The sequence below is a fragment of the Natator depressus genome, chromosome 5 (assembly GCF_965152275.1).
Source record: "Natator depressus isolate rNatDep1 chromosome 5, rNatDep2.hap1, whole genome shotgun sequence".
NCBI lineage: Eukaryota > Metazoa > Chordata > Testudines > Cheloniidae > Natator > Natator depressus.
The window spans coordinates 72,819,871-72,845,632 of record NC_134238.1 but is presented as its reverse complement, the minus strand read 5'-3'; the positions used below and the strand labels follow the sequence as shown (position 1 = coordinate 72,845,632).

Sequence of the window (25,762 nt, the reverse complement as noted above, 5' to 3'; positions counted from 1 at the left end):
AAATAAAGATAGTGTGAAGGCTGATGTTACAACACTATTAAAAATAGCACAAAATACTTTGCAGAGGGAGGTAGAAGAGAAAAGGAGAAAGAACACTTCACTGAGTTGGATACCAAGAGAAAGTGAAAATGAAGTAGAGATGGAGTTAAGTAAAAGGAAAGAGCTACAATGTTTGAAGCCCTGAAGATGCAAATGGGTAATTTTGCAGACTGGTTCTAGTCAGCTGAGAATGGAAGGGTGCAGTAAGGGGAGAAAGGAAAAGTGAGTTTAAGAGGCTGAAGCAGAAAGGGAGTTTCGAATGTGAGATTTGAAGAGGAGAAATGAATCAGTGCAGAAAGGAACAGATAGAAAGCCGTTGGATTGGAAACAGAAAAAGAGCTTTGAAAAAGAGCTCAAACAATATAACTTCTCACTACTAATAATGTTGTTTGGTAAATAAGGAAATAGGTTTTCTCAGCTGCCTCTTCTTGCAAAGCCTTTTGAAATATAAAAATCTGGTCTATATTCATGAGAACCTAAGTTTTAAAAAAACCCATCCATTTGAGAGTCTTTTTTACTCTGAACAGAGGAGAGCAAGTGTGAGAGTATTTCTGAAATTTTGGTAGAATATGAAGTGAACGGTCTGGGCTGGATCTTGTTTTGCTTCCCCTTCAAATTTCCAGGAAAGTCAATAGAATTTTGGGTTCCCAAGCAATACAGAATCTAATGTAAATGTTGCATATTGTTGAAAAGATGGCCTCAGTCTGTGGGGGAGAGATTCTTTCAGTGTTTCTATTTCTGGTGAGTTATAGAAGAAGCATAATATCAGTATGGTGCCACTTTAGGGCTGTGGGGCAAGGGCTCTTGTTAAATCAAATCCCATTCATATGGCTTCATCCCTGACACTGGATTTGGTACCCAAATAATGGGTACTGTACTAGTTCAGTTCAGTTGCTCTAATTTCAGATTTAGGGTAACATTGTTTAGTTAACATGTATCCATCCTCAGCAATTATTCTGCTTGGTGCAGAGCTGTCTTGTTTTAAATTTCCAGTGAAAAGAAAGAAAATATATAACGTCTCTGTTCCTTTGGTTAGAAAATTACTCTAAGTACATATTCCATTTAAACTGTCAAGGGCTGGGGTTGGGGGAATTTGCTTGATACCAGAGAAGTCTTTTTCCTTGTAATCTAACCGCTAGAAATTGAATGTATTTGTGTGTAACTTTAGATCCTAAAACAAATACCGCAGCAAAGCCAATTTCTAGCAGTCCTTTCATTATCTAAAAGTAAAAGGCAGAAAAACAGTTGTCATAAACAAGTAATTATTTTAATGCCATGCTTCTTATGGCCAGCTAGTAAATCCCCTAGCTGTAGACTGCACTCCATCATTTCACTTATCTGGTTCTAAAATGTATTACTTGAGGCTGTTATTGTAACATGGGTCAGTTGAGACCTGGAAGATGGAAATTACTACTGAAGACATTAAGGTCCATACCACACAACTGAAGACCTTCAGAAAATATGCAATTTTTTATTGTTTTTTTTTAAGTTACAGATCTAGGTTGTTTAATCTTTGATATTTTTATCTTATTCCGCTCCAGTATCTTTTTTAATTTCCCAAACAATAATTTAATATAAAAAGTGAATGGAGCTAAAGATTCAATGCAGTACAGTAGAATTATTGTTGAAAGGGAAAGGACAGCAGCCCTGTGGATCTATTCATGGGGCAGATACAGTAAAAGTACTGTTAGGAAACATTTGCACACTAGTTAGATCAAGACAAGAGGAGGTCTTGCATCCCCCAAATGAATTCAGGTTATAGTTTAGCTCCTTCCCAGGACTTTAAAGGTTATGTTTTATATCCAGATTTAAGATCGTTGAGAAGTCTCCATGTGCTGCACTGAATTGCACTTCATTCACTGTAAAGAGAATCCACTGTGGTTTGCATCCCTCCCACGTCCCAAGCAGTGCTTTGTTTCAAACTGGAGACCAACTGATTGAAGTGGGATTGAGCACTCTGAACGTCAGTCCTGTCTGTGAGCGTCAGGTTTTGACCATATAGCCCCTAGGTTTTAGCTGCAGCAGTCAGAGAAGGAACAGGCTGAAATCAGCAAAAGGGGGATGGGGGATCTTTTGCTTTTATTCCCCCTGCTCCTTCGCTTGCTGTCACAAAGGCACTGGTAAAAGAGTCTTAGAGCTCCAAGCGAGCGGATTTACACGTGGCTTCCACTGCGGTTTCATCTCATAATCGAAATCCAAACGGTTTAAAATGATAGCTGTCTAACTGGATCGTAATGCAGCGGATTTGGAAAATCAGAGAGGAGGGACACAGCTTTCTTTAGTGATATGCTATGAAAAGGTAAGCAATTATAAATCAGTGTGTTACTGATTGGATTGTGCAAAAAAAGTCAATAGAAATATCCTCTCCATTTAGCGACTCTGTGAAATAAAATAAGTAAATAAACATTAATATTCAAAATAACAATACATCCTGCGAAAGAAAACCCCACCCCGCCCTCTCTAGAAAAGCAACGTGTCTCCCATTTCAACGATATCCATAAAGCAAACAAGACAGCTTAATTGTTTGTTTCTCTAAGGGAAGGAGCTAAACCTGGAATTAATTTGGTTCAGCCTGTGAAACAATCCGTTTGCTCTGCCTAATTCCGGCAATTACAGAAGTTTTCCCAGGCACAATTAACATGTAAATCAGCCGCGGAGTGTGGGGCTGGGGCTGCTGCTGGAGGCAAGCGCGAAAGACAGGCTGCGCTCTTCCTGCGCCGCACCTGAGCCTGGGGGGCGCTCGTGCTGCCACTCGCCGGAGGAGCGGCGCTGAGCGGCAGCGGGGTTCCCGCTCGGGGGGTGGGAAACCGGCGGATTAATTTATTAGCTGTGTTCTTGCGCCTCGCTGGCTCTGAGACACGGACGGATTAACCCAGCCAGCCGCTCGCAAACTGGGATCGGTGGGGTGGGGGAGACAACTGCGACCTGATCTGCCGCCCGGGCCCAGCCCTATTTCCCTGGAGGGCCATCGGACGGGGTGGCATCACGGTACTTCAGATTCGGGCCCTCGGCGAATGGGTAATGTCAGTAAAACGCGAGGAGGGGGTTACACAATAGACTGTGATACTCCTCCAGAGAACATGCATTCTGGAAACCAGAGAGGTAGCGAGAGCTGTACGTAGCCTGGGTCTGTCGGTGCAGAGCGGAGACTGGAGCGGGAGGAGCTGTGTCTGCGTCTCTGCGCACACCCGCTGACCGCGCCGCTGAGAAATGCGCCACGGTACCTTACTAGCGTGACAGGAGGCAGGGGAGCTCCCGCCCTGCTAATCCCTGCGCAACTCAGGCGTCCGAGCCTGCCGCCACTGAAGTTAGTGGGGGGGGGGGGGGGTTGGCGTCGCCTTCGGAGGAAGCCGGATCAGGCAGCAACTTTGCAAATGTAATCAATCCTCGCATTGTTTGCCCTGGCGAATTAGTGCAGCGGCCCCTTCTGGCACACAGGGAAAACAGCGAGGGACAGCTCTGAGACGTCTTTCTCCCAAGGCTAAACCCGTCTAAGCTAGGTAGAGCTATTGTGTGCGTGCATGTTCTTAATCATATACTCTGAGATACACACACAGACTGTACTTATGTATAGGCATATGCTGGGTACCTTGTGTACACACACAGTGGTACTTCGGTTTCAGAGGTACAAGTTAGACCACCTGAGGCTTCTGATTTGTTTTTGTCTCCGGGCGCTTTTTCATTGCCATCTTTTCAGCTTTCCTTCTGCAGATCTTGATACACAAGTATAGCTCCCTGCTATTTTGCTGGTTCTGTCTCTTAAAACGAAACATTGCTACTGGAAATAGTTTTAGTGGACCCGGAACAATCGCGATGGTGGAAAATTTCGATTGCCAGCATTTCTGATTGCCTCACTCAGTACAAATCTGAGGTAGACATAAACATATACATGTGGAATAGAAAGAAGGATATGCCTTGGAAAGGGAGAGAAGTGAGGATCTATTGGCCTTTGGCAAGTTTCCCCTTAAAAAAGTCTTTTTTAACATGGGCGATGGATGGAGGCTGTGTCTTGGCAATTTGATGTTTTTAGAAGAAAGGTTATCCCTTTCCCTCTCTTCATGCACCTGTATAAAATAAATCAAATATTTAAAATGTGCTTGTGTACGAATTTTTATTGGGGATTTTTTATTGGCACTGCATTCACTTTATTAAGAATTTAAATAAAAAAATTCTCACTGCATGTAAATACAAAAGTTCAAGCACAATATTCAGACTATCATAGCAGTTCTGTTAGTTTATTGTTTATTCTTGGCATATATTTTCTTTCAAGAGCTGTTATATCTACATATTTGTACAAGAATACTGTGTACTGAACAGTTATTTTACGTATCTTATAGGCAACTCGCTTTGTGTATAGGATGTTCATTGCTCTAGGATGTGAGCACCGGAACAGTTCTCAGAATTAGAAAGTCTTAACAATTCACTTACCCATATCCTTTAAAACTTTTCCATTTCAGAAAATAGATGAGCAAATCCTGTCTTGTATCTCCTCTCCTGGAGCACTTCTTCCTTGTTGACGCAAAAAAAAGGCAATCAGTAATACTTCTCTCATCGCTGCTTCACCCCCCGTCCTGATTACAAACACAGCACTGTACATCAATACTGTATATGGGGTAAGGGCTTTTTCAGCTCTTCACTTTCGTTATCGCCTTGTTTGTACATGTCGAGGGGGAGGGGGAATATCCACTTGGAAACTTGCCATGCTCTCACCCTGTCCCCTACCCATTACACATGCTCATCCTTGTTCCTTATAGCAAGGGACTGGAGAGGAAGGGTGGGTGGAATCAAGTGAGTCCATCTGGAGAGATCCAGTCCGGGATTTGACTCCACCCGCAGCGTAGCAGCCTTCCTTTGACAGAGGAGTTGGGACTCGGAGACTAGCAGGGCACAGGGAGAGAGGTTACTCTGAACTCCTCTACAAACACAGTTCAATGACCAGGAGCTTTGGGCGAAAGCAACCGCGCTTTCCTGCCGCGGCGCACAGAGTGCCGCCTGCCTAGGAGTTTTCCTGAAGCAGCCTCTACACCTGGCGCACTTTTGGTAGAAAGGGAGCAGGACAAGACCCTGAAATGACTTATCTCCTAAGATTCGACTGAAGGGGACTTCCTGGAGTAGGATCCTAGTGGAATTTGGGTTTGGAGAGGAGTTGCTAAACCTTTTTTCCTCTTCCCCCTTTTCTCTCCCGTCATTGGAAATGAGCAAATTGCATTTGCATTCCAGAAAGTAGCAATATTAAACATCCCATCCCCCAAAGAAGCACACATGTAGTACTGACAAAGGATTGCAAAGGAGAGAGTGGATCCAGTTTCCCAGAGAGATCCCCTTAAATGGATTACTAAATGGGACACTACATCAGCTAGTTCTTGTCCTCTAGCTGCCTAGATACATGCACCGAAAAGGTACAGTACTCCCCTCTCCATATCTATATCTAATCCTTTGGGTTGCTTGCAAAGGAAGGCTCCTCCTGGCTTGCACTGGCGGGTCCGGGAGGAGCGTGTTCGGTGTGCGGTTAAGGTTGTCTGCTGGTTTCTAGCTCGGCAGCGTTTGCAGCGCTTCGGAAAGGCGGGGGAGAGCTGCCTGCCCTCGCACACGTTGTGCGGCTGCCCCTGCCCGGGCAGCTTGCGGCTTGGGCTGCCTTTTTTTAATCAGTCTGGCTGCTCAGCCCGCTGGCAAACAGGGGCGTCCCTCCCGGGCTCGGGCGGTAGCGGGGCTGAACGCGTTGGTCCTTGCACCTCACTCAGCCAGCTTCTTCGCAGCGGACGCGGAGCCGGGCTGCTTTGCCCGCGCCGCTGGGCGTGCGCGCTGCCTGCGATGCGGGGCTCCCACCTGCGCCTTTAGCTGCTCATCCCGGGGCTGCAGAGCGTCCCGGAGGGCGCTGGGGCGTCTTTGTTACGGGGACAATGTGGGCGCCTTGCACGTGCGTAATCCCTGGGCGCTGCTCTTTAACCCGGGTATTGACGCTGTTGTTATTGACAGGGGCGCTGGGTGTGGAACAAAGGAGCCGGCTGGGAGCCCCGCGCGCTCTGCCCCGCGCCCCCCGTGCCCATGCCGGTCCCTGGGTGTGGATGTGCGCTGCTGCCTGGCTGGCTTTGTTCGCTAGCATGGGGCTGGCGCTCTGGGCTGATCGCCCCCTCCCAGCCGCGGGCTCCTGTCATTGCTTTGCAGCAGGGCGAGGGGGAGGCTCTGGCGCTGCCCCCTTCCCCCCACTCCTAGCTGGGGTGTGTGTATGTGTCGGGGGCCACCACGGGCTGACTCCCCGCAGAGCCAGTCGGCTCCGAGCGAAGGGTGGCTTTCGGGCAGGACGGTTCCCCGCCCCCTCTAGCTGCTGCTGTCAGCCCCTCTCTCTGGCACTGGGGTGGGGGCGGCTCAGGCGATCCCTCCCCCATGGTCCTGCCACCCGCACTGGAGGGGCCACTGGGCTGACCCCCGCTTGCTAACTGTCCGCGCTGGCCCGATCCTGAAGGAGCGACAGAGGTCCTTTAGGAAAGCAAACTCCTCGCCCTTTCCCTCCCCTGAGCGCCCTTGCCCTGCTGCTTCTCCCCGCCCCGGCCCTTCAGACCGCGGGGAACCAGGCAACCCCAGAGCAAAGTTTGTCTAAAAGGAAATAACAGGGCTGGATCGCACAATGGAGGGTTTGTTCCGAGCTGCCTCCTAAAAGTGCTGCCTGGGTGAAAAATACAAGGCGGGGGGAAGGGAGGAGAGGGGAGGCGAGGGGGGCTCCCTGCCGTGGGGAGTAAGAAGGGAAGGAACCGTCCTGGGGTGGCGGTAAGCCCCCTCGCCCTCCGGACTACTTCCTACAGAGGGTGTTAGATCTGAAGGGGCCAGAGGGCTTTCCGCCACTCTCACCACCGAAATCCCAGCCAGCAGCAGGGGGCGGAGGGGGATGATGGTGGCACGGAGGATGCTGCTGGTGGGAGGGATTTTTGTGTGTGTGTGCAGAAGCATGAAAAGCTCTCAGTTGAGAGTAATGTGCATTAAGTGCTCTGGCTGTGAATTTGCATGAGCGAAAGTGGGAGCCTGAGCCTGCAAATCCCCATGAGTTGTTTTCCTGCCTGCTGGTGTACTGGAAAAGTGGAGCAGAACTGAGACAGCCTGGGGCAAAGGGGAAGGTTGAGAGCTGGTGGCTGCTGGCCTCCTACAAGCAATTACAGAAGTAACAATTATTAGATAAATCAGCCTGGGTCAGGGGATTGTTGGCTCCGGGGCCAGTGAAGCCATTTGGGGCTTTTTCGTGGCCCGGGAAATGTTAGTGAAAGTCTGAAAGTGTGAAAAGGCATCTGGTCTGGGCTGCACGGAGCGCTCTGTGCCAAAGATTTTTGCTTTGCTTCCAACTAGTTTTGCTTGTGATGAGAGGAGGGGAAACTGGTGCTGTTGACTGACATCCAGAGGAAGGGTTAAATGTAAAAACCACAGCTTTCCCTGTTCCTTTGAAGCTGGGTTCCCAGCAGCTTTGACAAAGTTGAGGGAGTAGGGCTTTTTTTTAACCATAGTCAAAGAATTTCTCATGAGTGACTATTTAATGGCTAGTTGTAATATAGTAATTATTGGGGTTTTCCGGCGTGTCTGCTTGACCGCTTGTTTAGAAGGAATTTGTTCTTCTCTTTTTTCTTTCCTAAGATAATTGCTGTTCTTTAAGTATGTTTGTAAACCTACATACTTATGCCAATGTTTATGCATTTCAGACCTCTTTAAAACTGATGCAGAATGAAGATCATGAAGTTCATTGCAGATATAGAAATAGTGGTTTTAATTAACTTGGCTATAAATAAAAAATGCAAATTCCCAATGGGGGGCATGTTTGGGTCTGTAAATACATAACAGGAGAGTTAAATCATCCCAAACACTTTCTATCTCTGGTCTACATATAGTATGGTGTTATTTGAAATACACCCTGATAACTCCTATTTAATATAATCGATAACTAACGTAGTTATTAACCCAACCTTAAATATAGTGGCAAAATCGTGTCTCCAGCTATTATCCTGTCTTTGTAAAAACTATTTCAATGACTGTGTGAGTTTGATTTACACATTCTTATTTACTTTGGGCCCCATCCTGCAATCATTCCTCATGCGAGTAATCCTTACTCACAGGAGTAAATTCATTGACTTCAATAGGACTCTTCCAGTGAGTAAAAATTACTCGCAGAAGGAAGGCTTGCAGGATCAGGCCCTTTATGCAGCTCTTGCCCAGATTATTCGACTGGTTTAAGATGTGCTCAGATATTACTGTTTTTAGAGATTGGTTTGTGGATTTCAGAATAAATAATGAAAAAGACAAATAACCTTGCTTTGGTTAACTTCTCTTGTTTAATGGGGCTGGCCAGCATATTTTGAAGAAAAGTGGACCATTGCCAGCAAGTCCTTCCTTACAGTAGTAATCCCACATGACTTTGAATGGAACTACTGGCATGAGTAATAAAATAAACCCCCCAAACCACCTACAGTGCCAATGTGTTTCTTGGTTTATACAGTTTTCTTTAGAATATGAAACATACCATTTTTATATTGGTAACCAGTTATAAAAGACCCAAAGACAATAAGACAAAGGGAGTATTCTTCTTGTATAAAACCAAACACATCCTAAATATAAAAAATATGGGTGCAATTCTATACTCCTTGTTCAGGAAAACCTTCCACTGACTTCAATAGAAGTTTAGTCAAGGGACTGCAGGATCCAGCCTTACCTCCATAAATGATAAACTGATGTTTTTTAACGAATAATTAATTTCATGCAATACAAGATATTTGCTACATTTGCTTTTCATATAATAGGAGTCAAAGAATATATGAAACATGAGTGAATAGTTTGAGTGAAAAGAATCATATGGTCACAGATATTCTGCATATTCTCTCAGTTAGTTTACATTAGAACTGTATATTTTTCTTATGATGGCAAAATCTTCTTTATCAGCTAAACCAGTACTCCTGAAGGGGGGAATAATTGGGCACTAAAATTTACAAGGAACATGTGTATTTAACATCTCTTAACTACGTGAAGATAAAAGTAGATGGTAGCTATGGCCCCTTTTTTAATGTTTGTAATTTGAGGAGGGCAGCTATTGTAATTGGAGTCAGAAGAAATAGGTAGCAGGGAGTATAGACAAGGAGCTGCTTTCATTGATTTTTAAAAAAGGAGCAAATTAATGACCTGTGATAAATCCAAAATAGAACTGTTTGCATTAAAAAGGAAATAGGCGATTGTGAACCTGTTTGTGTGTGTGTTTTTGTAAGGAAAGGGGAAATTTGTCATCTTGTTTTGAAGAGCGAGAAGATCCATACATAAATACATCTGAAAGGAGTTCACAGAGTTTACAGAGGGAAGACATAAAATGTTTTAGGATTAAATTGGCCTGAGATAACACGTGGGTTGCAACCTACTTGTTTGCAGGAACACATTGTTATGCTACCCAAACAAATGTTTTGTGTATAGTACATGGCTACCACATTATAATAAAATGCTTAAAACAAACTACAGAGTAAAATCTGGAAAGTAATATTCATTCTGATATATTTTTTATATATTTTGGCAAACCATATGTAGGAAGAAAGGCTAATGGTACTAAAATAGAAATCTTATATTCCTAAATAGGTACAGATGCTGCTTCTCTTTTTCCTTTGTTTTTTTCCATGTGACCTCACTAGTAATGTCAATTCCAGAGCCGGATCTTCAAAAGCTCACTCACATGAATAATCCTTACTCCTCTGAGTAGTTTCATTAAAGTAAAATGGGATCATGTAAACAGGAATTACTCTGGTGAGCAAGAGTTTGCAGGATTAAGTCCCTACACTGGAAATTCTATCCTATGGTAAGAAATGGTCCATAGTCAGGGACTGATATAGTGAGGTGCTGAGCACATCCTTGCAGTATGAAACCCTTAATGCAAATTTGGCCCTAGAGTTCTGTATCAGTGGTCTTCTATGAGTGATGTCAGAGTCAGGTCCGTAATAAATTGTGCTGAACTCCATGTCTTTCAATTCCCTCTTACACCTACCAGCACACCTGGTGATTCTTAAAGCATTTTACAACCATTAACCAATTATCCCCCATAGTATTACAATGAGGTGGGTAAGGGATATATGGAGATCACTTTAACAGTGAAATGTGGCTACCTCTGATACAGAGTGGAATTGTTGTTCAATAGCACACAGCAGCAGTACACAACTGTTAGGATAGGAAGCAGAGAAAATTGGGTCCTGATCTGTGAACTCTTAGGCTGGTGAGTAACTTTACTTGATTTCAGTGGGGCCACTCATATGAGTAAAGTCACTCGGCAGATATAGAAATAGTGGTTTTAATTAACTTGGCTATAAATAAAAAATGCAAATTCCCAATGGGGGGCATGTTTGGGTCTGTAAATACATAACAGGAGAGTTAAATCATCCCAAACACTTTCTATCTCTGGTCTACATATAGTATGGTGTTATTTGAAATACACCCTGATAACTCCTATTTAATATAATCGATAACTAACGTAGTTATTAACCCAACCTTAAATATAGTGGCAAAATCGTGTCTCCAGCTATTATCCTGTCTTTGTAAAAACTATTTCAATGACTGTGTGAGTTTGGTTTACACATTCTTATTTACTTTGGGCCCCATCCTGCAATCATTCCTCATGCGAGTAATCCTTACTCACAGGAGTAAATTCATTGACTTCAATAGGACTCTTCCAGTGAGTAAAAATTACTCGCAGAAGGAAGGCCATTAACTCGCAGTCAATAGGCAGAACCGGGGCCAAATCCGGACCACCAGACAGTTTTGAATAGATCACAAAATCTTTTTAAAGTATTTACTTACTATTATCATCATTGTTATTATTTTTGTATTACTTTCTCTGGAGTCTGGACCTTGACTATACCTTGACCAAGAAATTTGGACCTTGACAACAAATAATTGATTACCCCAAGGTACTTGCAGCATTGGGCAAGCAGAACTTAATTTCCAGTTGGAATTTGGTCTGGCACCAGAATTAACATCTCTCCTTTTCTTATGATGCACAAATCTGTTTTTTATCAACTAAATCAATATTCCAACTGGTGGAAATAATTGAGCACTAAAATTTATAGTTATTTGGGATCTTTAATTATCACAAGTGGTCAAGAACTTTGCTTAGGGCTCATCCAAAGAATGGCACTGGTAGATGTTTAGTGCCTCCAAGCACAAAACTGGGGTATTGATATAGTACTTGGAGGGAAGAGTGCCCTTATTAAATTGCCATTTATTGCAGATCCTAAATTTCTTCTGAAGATCTCCAAACCACAAACTGATCTTGCCTGTCGCTTTTTAGCAATAGTGAGCTCTGAACGGGGTCAAAGCAACAGGGGAAATGAAAATAACTTTAAAAGGAAAGACGTACAGCTAAGAAATCAATTGTTCAGAAAGTCATAGTTTATTTTAAAAATATATCCGTAGAAAGACTCATTATTTTTGACATTTCAAAAGCAGAAAAGCTAATGGTTAATGAAGGGGCCACAGGAAATAGAGAAGGGAAGAGACACATAGGAAATATCCCACTTCCTCCCCCCACAGAAAAACAGCAAATTTTTGGCTTTTGTGCACCAAATGAACAGAAATAAGGCTGCTAACCTAATGTCTTTTGAAATTTAGAGTTTGACTCAAGGTATAATTTTACAATTTGAAATAGATACCACTTTATGAAAACAACTTTTAAAAAGCAGGAACAAGGAGAAAAGAACCACAACCACATTATCCCATAATTCAACTGTGAAACCCCATGAAAGTTCAGTCTTCCAGGAGCCTTCCACAGTTTGGAATTATAGTTATTTATCAGCTAAAAGAGGGGTAGGTAATGCTGTGTGTGAAATACAGAGATTTTCTTGTATGAAAGGATTTTTTTCAGTTCCCAAAGTATATCTGTAGTGGTTGAAACAGAGATGTAAAATGAAGTAGATAAACTAGCTATTAACAGAACTGCCAGTTGCTGTATCTCAAGAGTGAAGACATATGGTAATTCACTGCATTCATGATGACCTTTTTTTAAAAAAGTATTGTTAGTACAGTAATAGCTATTTCTATATACAGATAGAGCAGATACTTGGAATTCATGTTTAATATGCTGCCTTCTCCTATTTCTTTTCTGTGGTTATCAAACAAATCTGCTACTGAGAGGATTTCTGCAAAAATATTTGTTAAATGTTCATGCCATATTGAAATTAATAGGAGTTTTGCCTGCGTGAAGGATTGCAAAATTGGGCCCTTAGTGGTAGGTTAAAAAGAAAGTATGTTCCAATACATCTGTGGTTTCTATATCTAATTGCCTTCAGTGGAAACCAAATGTTTATGGAAGCAGAAGGAAGTGAAGAGTGTTTTTTGTTATGGGGCTTTTAGGGTAGCCTGAGACCAATGAATAGAGGGTATGTCTCAGAAGTTTTCCTGGAGGGGATAGTGGAATTCTGACTTACTTCTTGATTATGCATTTTTATAAGTGTTCCAGGCCTTCCATCAATGTTGTAGTGACCACTGGCCTCCAGCAGTGAAAATGAGCGTGTCCTGATGCTGCTGATGAAAAGGAATGTACCTCTTCTGAATCCCAAACACAATGGGGAAACCTGTATCCCAACATATTCCCGACCCCAGCAAACATTGCCCCCATATCTTTATACCCAGCTATGCAGCCTCAGTTGGATGATTCCAATATTAGATATGTTTGCATTTGGCTTTGAAATGTCCAGGTAGGAAATTGACTGTATTGTTCCCTTCATCATTCTGGTGGCTTTTTGTCTGTCACTTGTATGGGAGACACCCATCTTTTCAGTGTGAAATAAATAAGTATCTAAACAACGTTCAGCACTTTGGACTTAGGAGAACAAAAGCCCAGTTTTGTTGATGCCTATCAAAATCTACTTTTTATTGGTAGTTTCAGATGGATTCTATGCTAATTTCTCCTGCATTCTTGAATTATGGCCTACCTAGACACTGTCGCTGGGATCTTCATCTATTAATCATGGAAGCTGCTTTCTTATTCGGTTGCCATAGTTTCAATGTCTCAGATAGTGTTGGGGTGCCTTGGGAAAGGCTTGAGATATACTAGGACTTGCAAACCTTGCAGTTATTTTGGCAGTAGTAGAGCTCTAAAAGAATAGAAAACAGCTTCCAACATAATTCAGTGTTGGATTAAAAGAGGCAACTCCTAGATATGTCTCTCTGGACCTTGTTATGTGAACATCCAGCTGATTTTTTACTTCCAAGATTTGCTTCTTGCTAAGTCTTGCTGCTAAAAATTTACAGTTCAGAGACTAATGGCTACTTTTATCTATTGTAAGAGCAGGAAAGGCTTTTCATTAGGACTGTTGATAAATGGTTGGGTAAATTAGGGCATTTAGGGCTTACTAAGCAGTCCAGGTAATTTGTTTTAGAATCTCTTGGGCCTAGGTACCTGACATCATGTTTTTGACAGAGTAAACATTTGTTTAGTTTCCATTATTAGCTTAATTTAACCTTTCCTTTTTGGGGAGGGAGGTCTCTGTCCACAGTGAGGAACATTTTACTGGCTACAGTGGCCATTTGAGTTATTCAGCAGGGAAAAAAGGAAGTAAACTTTTGGCATTCAGAACTAGTGCTCTTTCAGCACTATATGAGAACAAACATTTACTTTTCTTTAAGGTTGTAATATCTGTTTTTAATTATAATATTAAAACATTTGTAGCTTTGTACAGGCAGAACTAGAAGCAGATACTAGTAGCTCACCTGTAAAATGGTCTCTTGTTGGACAGTAGGAGGGAAAAGTGGTAGACTGGTAAACTGGTATAGTAAGAAACACACTAACTATAGCACAATATGCATTTCTCACTCTATTTAATTATTTGTGTCTCTCATATATGATGTAAAATACTGCACAGCTTTCTTTTGGTAAGAAAGTTATGGATCTGCCTCTCTTCCCATTGAAGCAAAATTTCCATTGACTTCAGCATGAGAAGGAATGAACCATTTGTTTTTAGCGGATTCTTAAATCCCATTTCTGTTAGATTTGATTTCCAGTTTCTTAAATAGGGATCAAGTGCTTCCCTCCAGTTTTAATAATGCAATTTGATTCCCATATAAACTTGACCAGTATTTTCCTTTCAAGAAAGAAACCTGTAAAATTCATATCAAGCAAAGCATCATACTAAAAGCTGTGCAGTGAGATTAAAGAAAGCTTGACTTCATTATAAATGGAACTAATCTGAAAAATTAGCCCCTTTTTACTGTAAAATGGCTAGCTTTCGTTCAAGGATGGGCTTCAGAGCTTCAGTTTGGCATTTCACTACACCAGTTTATCAGTTTTCCAAAAAGATCAACAAATAGTTTTAGTACATGTGCCTACTGTACGTAACCCGCCTTCATGAATTATACCAAATGACTGATTTCAAAGTCCAACAATTTAAAGTAAATTAGAGGGGATAACAAGGCTTTAATTGCTGTTAGCTTCCACAGATTTCTGGGCCCAGAAATCCATATAGTGAAGTTTTGTACTTTCAAGTGACAGAAGTTTTTGATCCTGTGGTGTGACTTTTCCCTATGCTGAAATTAACCCCCCAAATCTTTTCCATTAACCAGAGAAAACATGTGTTAGTGTATCCAGCATTGTGGTAGCTTGATGATCTAACACTGTAAACGGATATGCCCTGGTCACTTTACAGTTCCCTTATGGATGGGAGTAGGTGGATTCAAAAGCAAACTGATATTAATGAAAAAATATTTCAGATCAAAGGCAGTAAAGACAGTTTGCACTAGTTGTGCTTTCTGGCACCAGAACTTGTAGTATTCCAATTAGGCTCAGGTTAGACAAGGTATTGCTCATGTAGCTTTAAGAAAAGAAAGCAGCTCTTTTGTGGGGATGATAGTCATATATAATGTGGAGTTTAATTAACCTTAATTAACTATTTTGATTACATATTTTTGTGCCTCCAAGGCATAGTCATATCTGCAGTTATGTTACTTCAAAGCATTCTTTTAAACAGCAAGTTAACTACAATTGTATGTACATTGTGCCCAATACTGTTCCTATTGAAGTCAGGCAAAACTCCCCAGGATTGGTCCCTGAGTATATTTTCAATTTAATAAAACATATGGTTGATTTGAGGTTGGGCAACTGAAGAATGTGTACACATCTCTTTGTAGCGAAATTGTAATATTGTAACATTGAATCTGTGGATCTCATCAAGCAAAGAAAACACACTGCATGAAGAGAATTAAAGTATAATATTTCCTAATATGTGCTGGGTTTCAACAACATTATGCAGCATGTTCTGCCACTCTTATTCATATTGAGTAGTCTCTTACTCCGTGAGTAGTCCTACTGGGCTAAATTCTGATTTGGACTGTGGCCCTGTGCAGAGGCTTAAGAAGAAGTAAACTCTCCCCACTTCTTCTCCACAACTACATAAGAACGGCCGCACTGGGTCAGACCATTGGTCCATCTAGTCCAGTATCCTGTCTTCTGACCGTGGTCAATGCCAGGTGCTTCAGGGGGAATGAACAGAACAGGCAATCATCAAGTGATCCATTCCGTCGTCCACTCCCAGCTTCTGGCAAACAGGCTAGGGACACTCAGAGCATGGTGTTGCATCTCGGCCCATCCTGGCTAATAGCCATTGATGGACCTATCCTCCATGAACTTATGTAGTTCTTTTTTGAACCCCATTATAGTTTTGACCATCACTACATCCCTTGGCAAAGAGTTCCACGGGTTGACTGTTTGTTGTGTGAAAAAATATACCTCCTTTTGTTTGTTTTAGACCTGCTGCCTATTAATTTCATTGGATGACCCCTAATTCTTGTGTTATGTGAAAGAGTTCATAACATTTCCTCATTCAGTTTCTTCACAACCATCCTCTATCATATCCTTTCCAAGCTGAAAAGTCCCAGTCTTTTTAATCTCTCATATGAAAGCTGATCCATTCTCCTAATCATTTTTGTTGCCCTTCTCTGTACCTTTTCCAGTTCCAGTAGATCTTTTTTGAGATGGGTCGACCAGATCTGCACACAGTATTCAAGATGTGCACGCACTATGGATTTATCTAGAGGCATTATGATATTTTCTGTCTTATTATGTATCCCTTTCCTAATGGTTCCTAACATTCTCTTAGCTTTTTTGACTGCCACTGCACATTGAGTGGATGTTTTCAGAGAACTATCCCCAATGACTCCAAGATCTCTTTCTTGAGCGGTAACGACTAATTTAGACCCCATCATTTTGTATATATAATCAGGATTTTGTTTTTCAATGTGTATTGTTTTGCATTTATTAACATTGAATTTCATCTGCCATTTTGTTGCCCAGGCACCCTTTTTTGTTAGATCCCTTTGTAACTCTTTGCAGTCTGCTTTGGACTTATCTATCTTGAGTAATTTTGCATCATCTGCAAATTTTGCCATCTCACTGTTTACCCCTTTTCCCAGATCATTTATGAATATGCTGTACAGCACTAGTCCCAGTATAGACCTCTGCGGGACACCACTCTCCCATTCTGACAACTGACCATTTATTCCTACCCTTTGTTTCCCATCTCTTAACCAGTTACTGATCCATGAAAGGTCCTTCCATATTATCTCATGACTGATTCCCTGGACCTTAGGTCTAGGCAGCATCTGTAAATGTGTGCTATGCACCAACTGCTTCCCTCCTAGAAAAGGGGGATGGAGAGAAGTGATGGGGAGAGTAGTTGGAGCCTTGGCTCTGCTTCCCCAGGGCTCTGGTACAACTGAGCCATTGTGGGCAATGTTGTAAGGTGGTGCTGGAACAGGCCAGCAGCAAAGTACTACCTTCCATAGACACATGCCAGAGGAGTGGGGAAGCAAGGTGGGATTTGTGCTGCCAAGAGGCACGATTCATTCTCTGTACTACTCCTGGGGTACAGCTATGTGTCACTCCATACACAAGTCTTGTTCCAAAGTAATGATCTAGTCCCAGGAGCCTCTCCATGGAGTGAGGTACTACCCAACGTCAGCATGGCAAAATCTGGCCCAGTATTTGTTTTGAAACATTCTTTTTCATTATCAGGTATCTCAGAGCAGACCTCAACCTATTCATTACAATCTTCAAGCCCGGTTGATGAATCAGCTCATTAAAGCCCGGTTATCTTTCATAGTACTTAGCTTCTAAGAATAGCTTTCTACTGAACATAAGGTATAATACATTAGAGTTTTAAATTAAATTTCTGCACGTGAACAATAAATGTGTAGCTTACATAAACTTCTAGTAGCATTTGACCCATCAATTTTAGAATAATTTGTACTCATTAATTATAAATGCTCAGTTTTTGCATTTATGACTTACAGATCTTTAGCTATCTTACTGAGAAAGGACCTAAATTAAATTGGTTTTTAATATTTGCTGTAACGTGTTCTAGGAAAGTGATTACATAACAACTTTTCAGAACTGTATCCATCTAACAAGATTTCCTCTAATAGAAATAAATTCACGCAATAGATTTGTATGGATTTTTTCTTGGGGCAGTAACTAGAGCGGAGAGAGGAAAGTAATTTCATTTTTTGCAAACAAATAATAAGACCATTTTTAGTGGCTTCTTTGAGTCCCAATACTGTAGTTCAGGGACACACCCTGCATTCCAGGGGAGTTTTTCCTGAGTAAGACCTGCAGAATCTGGCCCTTAAAGAGATATTCTGGGAATGGGACAGACTTTTGCATAAGCTATTACACTTTTTAAATGATCTTCAAGGTGTTTCCTTTTAGTTCTGAGGAAGGGAAGTTCACTGTGTTCAAATACTGATTAACTTCCTTACCAGAAGCATATACCGTAGGGTGGTGTCGTCTTTTTTCGCCTTTTATCCTGTTCTGAACATAAGACCCAGAGATCTTGCCAGAGCATTTCCTTTCCCAAGGAAGAAAAAAAAAGGTCCTGTTCTTGTTTAACAGTCCAAAGGGACAGTTAGCCAACCTGGAGCTAATAGTCTGAAAATGTGGGATAGAAGGTGGATGGATGGATGACTGATCACTGGAATAACACAGTGCTTTCACTGACAAGATATGTTTCCCAGTACAGTATATAATTCAAATATGTTTATAATAAAAGTTTGACTATAATTGGAAAAACTTTAAAAATAAAAATATAGTCTATGTAATAATTAGACCATGTTCTCAGACACAGGTATTCTATTTCCTTTGTAGCAAGTGCTTTACATATTTAACAGATATATGTTTATGCAATAGTTATATTTATCTGTGTTTATGTCTTCAGATATCTTGTGTAACTGAAATGCTGGAGATGACATCACTTGCAAAATCATAAATAGCAGCTAGCAAGTGTTGTTTGTAACGTTATGCTGCAAGTAAGTGCTGCTGATGTTCTGAGGAGGGAAGGAAAATGTAGAATGTGTAATGATTGTTAATGTCAAAGAAGGGATCTGTAAGAATACATGCATTGATTCACCTTGAATAGCAAATCAATTCTTTTAGACATTTTTCAAAAATGGTCTGTAATCAGTGTTATTTTAAAGCAGATGGAAACACTTTATTGTCATTGCAATCCACGAAGCTTAAGAACTTTTCTGTATCTAAATCTTCCCTGTAGTATTTTCTGAAAACAGGGCCTAATTCTGCAGTCCTGATTCATGCTGAATTCCAGGATGCAACTCTTGGGGCCCAATCCTGCAAATCTTTTTCGGGCAAGTAGTCTTTACCTATGTGAATCATCTAATCAAAGCCAATTAGACTGCTCATGTGAGTAAGAACGAGTTGAATGACTACTCATGAAGTTTTTGAGACTACTCACAAGAGTAAGGGTTAGGAGGATCTAACTCTCAATCTACTTACACCTAATTGACAAAACTAAGGGCCAATCCTACTCCAAATGGCAAAATCCCTATTTATTTAAACACATCGGTCTATAAGGGCCCAATCTTATTCCCACTCAAATCAGTGGAAGGACTCCCACACTTTTCAATGGGAGGTGAACTGAGCCCCTCAATATGGGAGATTTTCAACTCTCTAAAGAAACAAATGAGAAAATTCTGTGACATTCAATTCATGAAGAAGTGCTTTATTTCTCTACGTATATAAAGGTGTGAGTCTGAGTTAGTAGTTGTATTGAAGAAATAATATCTTTTAGAGTCCATGTGGTTGAAGGAGTTTAGAAGTGAACTTTTTCCAAAAGTTAAACCTGGAAAATCTTGTTATTTAGTGTAGCAAGACTGAACCTCACTTCCAAGTCACAATTTTGTTTACTTCTTCTGGAGTAAATAGCCAAAAATGAGCTGCTGTATTAATTCCTTAGGAGATAAACAAAGAATTCTGCAAAGATGAGTGAAATACACTTACACCCTAAGACTGTGTCTTTCTAGAGAGTTCTGCAGGTAGAATTTACTTGGAGAGTATATGTTGCATTTTCATTAGTTGGGACAGCAAAAATTGGCACAAAACAAGCAGCTTTCCTTAGTGTTATATAGTAGCTTCAGAAAATGCCTGAAATTTCAAGAGAAAAAACTTGTCACTTTATCACAAAGCTAGTTTTAAAATCAAGTCTTCTGTAAAACTACCACTAACAATAAAGTGCCTAAGGGAAGGGCTTAGATAGATATTTTTGCGTTGAAAATGAAAAATATTTGTCTTAAGTGTTGATTTTTTTCACCTCAGCTATTTAAATTGTGAAAACTAATAGGAAAATATGCATTTCTTTTTTTTTGTGTTTCCTTTCATGTTACATATAGTCTGCCCTCTTGTGTTTATAAATCTCAGTGCAGACACTCTTGTCAGCCAGATTTTAGTAACGGTAAAACAGTGAAAACACTGAAGAGAAATAGGAAAAGACAGACCCAAGCAGCGCTTTTGAAATGCCCTGTAGCTTCTATGTTCATGTGTTGTCTTGCTGTTTATAAGTAATATAAGAAGCAATGCAGTTGATAGCTTTTTGCAGTGGAGACTGGTGATATCTCAAAGTGGATTAGTGAAACTGACTCACAGACATGCACTCAGAGCCAATTTACAGCAGTGGGTAATGTGTCTGATTCAAGTGAGATTCACTGCCTGCCCTGAGAACTGCCGCTAGGGTTAACATACACTTTTAGGGCCCAATCCTGCTTCTAATGAAAGGACTGGTGTAAAATTCCTGTTTAATTTAGGGGTAGCACGGTTTTGCCCTAACACTCTGGGATAAATAGGAATGTCAGGATATGCAAGCGTTAACAACTTAGATATGAAATAATACAATTTTTCCTGCATCGAGGCCATGGCTGTTCATTTTGGCAATACTCCATCTCAGGTTAATATTAAAATAGTGTGGTCTAGCTTTAGCTCTAAATTATTTGGTTTTCTGATTATCCATGCAAAGGGGATTCCTAAAATGGCAGATTAAGTTCAAACAAATTAGTTGGATTTTCCTACAAAGAGAGGAAGGAAGCAAGCAAGCAAGATTTCACGGCCTTTAAACAGTCTCCCCCTCCCCCGGTGAAACAAGAGAGTAAAAATTGCTCCAAATTATTAGATAGTTTCTGGCAATAGTCCCAACCGTCCCCCTTACTCAGATGAAGTATATTTTTCCTTCTCACGGGAGTATTTATCCCCGATTTTATCCTTTAAAGAAATATAAGCATTTTGAAATGTAAAAAAGTTTTTGGAGGATGCAGAAAAAGAGGCTGCCACAGTTCTGTATTAAGCGAGTACTCCACAGCAAAAAGAAAATTAAGGTCAGTTGCTGTTTTTATTATAAACTGTGTTCATAGTTCAACTGGTGGTGGGCCTCCCGTACATATCCGGATCCTGATGGATCCCGAGCCTCAGCATCCAGATCTGACTTCCTCAAAGCTTGGTGTCTTTTTGGATCTAGGATTTTGGTTCAGGTCCGTTGCAAAACTCAGTGGGTTTATAACATTTAATTTGCATTGTGTTGAAACAGGGCACAAAAGCTGTCAGCCTTTACACATTTTTTTCCTTTAAAACTTATCAACTTTTAGACCTGGAACAGGCAAAAGATAATTTTGTAGTGTTTTTTTTAACCACTGCCTGATTATCAGCATTTAGGGCCTAATTCTGAGTGTGCTCAAGTCCTACTGACATCAGACTTTTCTCCATATCATTCTGCTTGGGGATGAGGTTTATGTGCATGGAGTGAATGAAGGGCCATGCAGACCCTTTGAGATCCATGAAGATTCCAAGAAATGTGGAGAAGAGCAAGGCCATCGCCTCAGAGGCCCTGTGACAGGGGCTTTCTAACCCTCTTTTGCCTCAGGGCAGTGTGTCACCATAGAGTCCCTCCTGCCAGGGCATATTCATCTTGTACTTGTCCCTGGACCACTCCGTGGAGGGGGATTACCCATTTAGGAGAGGAGTGGTAGAAAAGTTAATGTGACCGTAGGCTGCATTGATATTTGTGTGGATTCTCAGAAAGCATTCTCAGCTCTCTTGCTTTTGCCCCAGGCCCATACCCTTCACCTCTTCTCTGCCCACTCCTCGGTCACAGATCTATAGCCTTACACAAGTCCTTTCAGAAGGCAGTTAACCTCTTTTTCCCTGGGAAAAGGAGAGGAGCGATGCACAAAGGATTCCCTCAGCACTCCGATCTGAGCGGGAATAATTAGGTCTTGTTTTTTTGTTTACATTTTTGTGAATGTTTATAATATGTTTCAGCCCCAAATGGCGAGGGACTAACAATGTAAATTGCATAAAATTCACATGTGAATAAAATGAGGGAATATGGCAAATCTAAAGTGTTTCTCTCCCTGGGTGTGTCATGGAAGTGAGCTACCTACACTCAGATGTGTGAATGAGAAGATGGATGATGCCTGATTGCTTCACTGGTGCCTCCTACCTGCCAGTAAACCAACCTTTCCGGTCAAGCCATTTATTTATTTGGATAATCTTTTAGCATACCTAAAAATTTAAAAACAATAATTAAACTGTCCATAACTTATCTCAGTGTCAACTAAAGACTGTCCAGCCATCTATTCTAAAACCCTAATCAACATCGCTCTGCCCATTAAAGAGCGTGGGAAAATAAGTGGGCCTTGCAGTACATCCTGAAGGTCACCAAAGATGGAGTCTGGCTGACAAAGATGGGGGTTGGGGGAAAGGAGTTCCAAAGGCAAAGACCTCTCACTAAGAACACCCGCTTTCCAATCCCATCTCTTAAACCAAGATGTTAACTCTAGCTCCTTTGTGCAACTGACACAGAGTCAAACAATAAGAGAGGTTGTCTCTGTGATGAAGCCTAGATTATGATGGGTGTGGCTAGGAAGAAGAACATCTGTTTAATAAAGGGGAGGACCACACTGAGGATAATGTCTGAACTGGCTTTCAGTTGGAGGTAGGAACCACAAAATAGTGGACAAGCTCAAATGCCTGGGGTAGCCTACTACCTCTAACACAGAAAAAATTGTGTTAAAACACAGTCGTAGAACGTATGATTTCCTAGAACTGTGCACAGTACTTCCATTAATGTCAGTGGGGGTTCAGCATACAAAACAAGAGCAGTATTTTTGGCTACAGCTTTAATTTAATCTAACAAAAGCAAGAATATTCAAAGTTAAGACTGTCACTCTATTCTGCCTCTACAGTACACAATGTAAAAGATCAAACATGGTTCTGGAAGCCTGTAGTACTAAATGGAAAGTTAAAGATGAAATGGCTCCTTTAACTACATTTTCTTTGCTTTCCTTGACTGAAATGAAATCCTTAACATTCTTTAACTAAGTATTTTGTCTCTAATACACATTTTTAGTTCCGTTAACCCTCCGTTGGCTTAAGGAGCTATAGGGAGATGTGTCCTCCTGGTTCAGCATACATCTTAGAGCAATAAATAATACATTAGTTACCTAGGGGTAACACTTGTCAGTTTCTCAAGAGAGGTTTTAGAGACATCTTTGGAAAGTAAATAATGTTTGAAAAATAGTTTATATGACAAGTTGATACCTACTGTGTATGTTCAGTACAAAAGTTTTCAAGCTGAAAAAAAATCATTCCAGATAGCCTTTTGCACAGCAGAACTTCTAAGGCAGTCCAGTACAAGGTATCAGATTATCTACCTCATCTACATTTTCTTTGGATGGAGCTTCACCCCATTTGAATTAAATGGACGGTATTGTATTGATTGTAAATCTCCCGTACAAAAAACCCTTCATTAAGCTGAAATGAAGACTGCAAGAACACATCAGTGGTTTGCATGTATATTACCTTTCAAGAGTAAAAATAAATAAATTAAATAAAGTTGAAACCCAGTAAATTCAGACTTAAAGTCAAGCTCACTAGATGTTCTCTAAAAGGATAGGCAGTTGCAGTGATGGTAGCCATCGGTTCTTGGCAGGTGCCCTGCCATCCTAACTCTTGGGACACTGGTAGAGGGAGAATATAGACATCCAGGGGAGTGAGAGTCTGACATTACCCATGGTACAACTGGACTGTTGAACAGCTGTGTCTTCCTAGTTCTCCAACCTAGGGTACCTCTTACACTGCTTTACTGTGAGAACAGTCACTCCTGGCTAGTTAACACACAGTGTCCAGCGTGTAACTTGCTCCCAGTATTGCATGACCCTAGCTAGCCATTCATGAATTAAACCACAGAATAACACCAGCAAGCTCTCTAGTCCCAGACTTTACCCCAGAAATGTGCGTCTTCCACTGTCTACCATACTGCTGAATAATGCAAGCTCATGTAAAGTCTGTCATTTCATCAATGGAAAATGATATGCACCAACCTTGTTATCTCAAATGGAGCTTCCCACACACTTTAATCCAAACACACTGGTTAAGATAAAACAGTTTAAAAAGTTTATTAAGTACAGAAAGATAAGAAAGATTTTAAGTGACTACAAACAATGAGGCATAAAAGTCAGGATTGGTTAGCAAAGAAATACAAGATAAAATGCGAACTGATGGCTAACTTAACAAACTAACAGAATTCAAAGCAAAGGCATTTCTCTTACCACACTCTGCAGTAAATTTCACAGGCTGGGTCTCTTTCCAGCCTGGGACCCTTCCCCCTTACTTCAGGGTCCTTCAGATATTCATTGATGTCATGAGCAGAGATGGGAGCAAGATGAGTGAAGTCAAGCATTTTCCTCCCTTCTTTATAATTCAATCTCTTGTACTAGAAACATTCTTGCTGAGTAATGGTGACAAAACAGACTCTTTTGGCTGTGAGGTTTCAACCATCCCTGTGATGGAATGCAGATTTCTTGTTTACCCCTTCCCCTCTGCTGGAGAATGGCTCTTAAGTAGTTGATAGCCTTTTAGCACCTGGCTGAGGTGTCCGTTTGTCTTTATCTCTGTGAAACTGGTTTGGGCCTGCTGTTCTTAACCTTGGAGCATATTATAACAATATTATACAGTGGAGTGTTGTAACTTTATATACAATGCTGCCACACATATTTTATCAGTACAATAATGTTCAGCAGATTATGACCTTTCAAATGATATCTCACAAGGCATATTTTGTACAAAATATATCTTAACCTTATAAAAGGGTACAGGTTGTAACAGGAGACATTCAGGGAACATTTGAGGGAGAGGGGTTATAGGGAGCTGGGAGGAACAGGTCTCTGGGTGGGCCACAGGGGGACTTCCAGGACTTGAGGTGGGGAGGGTGTGTACTGGCGGGAAGCTCAGAGGTTCAGGAGCAGAAGTGGGGAGGAAGCAGTAACACTGTTCCTGTCTTCTTCACCTTACACATCTGTGGTTTGCACCAAAAAGATTTCTTTCTGATGAACCCTTCCATCAAAGTACCTCAGGAGATCCACAGTGTGTGTTGAGGGTGGGGAGGGGGACAGTCAGAGAAAACAGAAGGTTTAGGGAACAGGAGATCATCTTCCCATAGAACTCCTGAGATTTGTAGTTGGGGAAAAAATAGAAGTCCCCCACCTGACTTCTCTTTCCTACAAAGTCTTAGGAGACTGGCTGACCCCTCTTGGAAGCCTTTGGTGGAAAAATTATCTTTTCACCATTAACAAGTGATTGGGTTAGGACTGGAGGTCTAGCTCTCAAGAACAAGAGCTTGATACTTGTAGAGAAAGGAGAAGCTTTGCCCTCCAACAGTCATTTGACATTCCATCTGAGGTTCACCAAAGCCAACGTTGACACTCTTGATTCAAAGCAAATAGGTTTTTAAATTAGAATTGAAATTCTGGTTCTGAGCAGCTAAAGGGCAGTAAGGTAAGTTTTATTGCTCTCCTGCTTGCTTGTTTGCTTTGTAACAAAGTGGCAAAAAAATTAGAAGACATTTTGAACTCTGGTGAACACCTCTATTTTTAGGGTGTCCAAAATTAGGAAGCCAATTCACTTCAAGCTTTGGATCTTGACAGTATTCTTGTCAGCAAGTTAAGGAAGTATGGGCTAGATGAATGCACTATAAGGTGGGTAGAAAGCTGGCTAGATTGTCGGGCTCAACGGGTAGTGATCAATGGCTCCATGTCTAGTTGGCAGCCGGTGTCAAGTGGAGTGCCCCAGGGGTCGGTCCTGGGGCCGGTTTTGTTCAATATCTTCATAAATGATCTGGAGGATGGTGTGGATTGCACTCTCAGCAAATTTGCAGATGATACTAAACTGGGAGGAGTGGTAGATACGCTGGAGGGGAGGGATAGGATACAGAAGGACCTAGACAAATTGGAGGATTGGGCCAAAAGAAATCTGATGAGGTTCAATAAGGATAAGTGCAGGGTCCTGCACTTAGGATGGAAGAATCCAATGCACCGCTACAGACTAGGGACCGAATGGCTAGGCAGCAGTTCTGAGGAAAAGGACCTAGGGGTGACAGTGGACAAGAAGCTGGATATG

The 25,762-nt window shown here is 41.4% G+C and overlaps 1 protein-coding gene and 1 long non-coding RNA gene across 7 annotated transcripts in view; one reads left to right on the top strand and one right to left on the bottom strand.

Annotated features, from left to right (window-relative positions):
- Window positions 1–1,385: 1,385 nt before the first annotated feature.
- On the bottom strand, window positions 1,386–6,089 carry LOC141987561 (uncharacterized). Its single transcript, XR_012639567.1, has 3 exons — window positions 4,468–6,089; window positions 3,629–4,103; window positions 1,386–2,418 (listed from the first exon to the last, which is right to left on the bottom strand). It is a non-coding gene; the product is annotated as an uncharacterized LOC141987561 (long non-coding RNA).
- SEMA6A (semaphorin 6A) overlaps window positions 2,000–25,762 on the top strand; it is a 161,766-nt gene continuing 138,003 nt past the window's right edge. For 3 of the 6 annotated variants that reach the window (XM_074952997.1, XM_074952996.1, XM_074952995.1), the window contains exon 1: window positions 4,839–5,438. The gene's annotated coding sequence lies outside the window, so the exon portion shown is untranslated. Of the gene's footprint in view, window positions 2,339–4,633; window positions 4,653–4,837; window positions 5,439–25,762 lie in introns of those variants that run through there. The other 3 variants (XM_074952994.1, XM_074952993.1, XM_074952991.1) reach the window with 3 other exon arrangements.